Source organism: Atta cephalotes, assembly GCF_000143395.1.
Source record: "Atta cephalotes unplaced genomic scaffold scaffold00023, whole genome shotgun sequence".
NCBI classification, from domain to species: Eukaryota; Metazoa; Arthropoda; class Insecta; order Hymenoptera; family Formicidae; genus Atta; species Atta cephalotes.
This window is the reverse complement of record NW_012130087.1, coordinates 3,032,961-3,034,731: the sequence shown is the minus strand read 5'-3', so window position 1 is coordinate 3,034,731 and position 1,771 is coordinate 3,032,961.

The following is a 1,771-nucleotide window of genomic DNA, read 5'->3' as shown; positions in this document are numbered from 1 at the left end:
TACTTACTAACTAATTATTAGTTATTAGTACGTCCTACCCTACCTCCTTCCTTCTACGTACGACACAGAGAGAGACGACGACGGTCGTCTCTCTCTCTCTCTCTCTCTCTCTCTCTCTCTCTCTCTCTCTCTCTCTTTCTCTCTCGCGTGCGCACTTTCTGTTCGCTCTCGACTTCCATAGAAATAATATGCTAATCGCGCGAAGGCGGAGTTTAAAAAGTGCTCCGATAAATTCTCGAGACTTTTGACGTAATTTCGCCCCTTCTCACCGCAGCCGCAACGTCTTCCGAAAGATTCTTTTTGCGCGCGCTTTCCGGCGTCTTGAGAGAACTTTACCTTACCGCGTAACGTGCCCCGGTATACATATATCATCGGAGGGATATACTTCACCCCGTAAGATCCTCTTGGATCTCCGCATTGCGTCGCGTTTGGCGATTTTTTTCTCGATCAAAATATCTTACTAGCAAGTACGAAATAACAGACGTCTTTGCAATAAATACAGTTTAAAAAATGTCATTATGGATTTAACATCACACCATATTAATATGATAAATGCCATAAATTGATACAACATTAAGGATGGATTTAACATCAATACGCTGAGAATTATATAAACACATGGTAATAAATCATATATCTGTTTTTTACTAATCGGTTAGCATCAACAACGATCTTATATTTTTGGAAAACCGTAATTAATTTTATGATAATGTAATTAAATTAAAAATGATAATAATTTATATTAAATTATTTTAAAATTAAGTTATGTCAAAAATACATCCTTTTGATTTTCAAATAACGAAATATCGCTTCCGAGGCATTTGTTTACAGTACATGGAGATTCTTCTTTCTGCAGCTAAAATTTTTCAAGAAAATATATTCGCGTAAGTTTGCTTTTTAACTTTGAAACGGAAGTATTCACGGAATAAGTAGAGAAATTGAGTTACATGCCTGATCGGCTAACAAAACCTCGTTGAAACTCCTCGAAACCTTACAGTTTTCTGCATGCGAGCGTGCTCGTGCGTGTCGGAACGGTGTGATTGACGCGCTAAGATCATTTACAAATCCCCTCATCGGTACTTATGCGCGCGATGACGCATACGCACATATTTATGCACCCCTGCCCCTTATACATGTGCGGCCTCATACATACATCGATCATATTAGCTGCAAATGCCTAAACGCCTTGATTCCGAGAAACGCTTTTATTTAAAAGCGATCGAATATGGAAAGAACTGTTTTATATGGTAGCTAAATACAGAGCTGAAAATAATTGTAAACTATCAAAATAATTGTAATAATGTGGGATGCTCAAATTGATTACTAGAATATTACAGTTTTTTTACAATATCACTTATTATATTTGAGTATCTTAATTATTTCGATATGTTCAACAAAATTATTTTTACCTATCTAAATTTTTAGAAACTTCAGTAAAATCTTTCTGTGCATTTTATTGATACATATTAAAGCGAATCTGACGAAAATCATAATTGAAGTGAATTTACTTTATATTCTTTGTTGTATTAATATTAAATTTCTTGTGTATAATTTCTTATTTTTTATTATCACGGAGAACGACTTGATTTTTTTCTCTGCGCATCTTAAAATCTTTTTATTGTTATTTATAACCCGAAGTTGCAACAAAATTTCGTTAATATTTTGTGTCGACATCATTATAGATCGTTATAGATTGTTATAGATTGTTATAAATGTATGCCCACATCAGACTAATCGTCCGAATGTTCAATTTTGAAGTGCCACGTCAGCG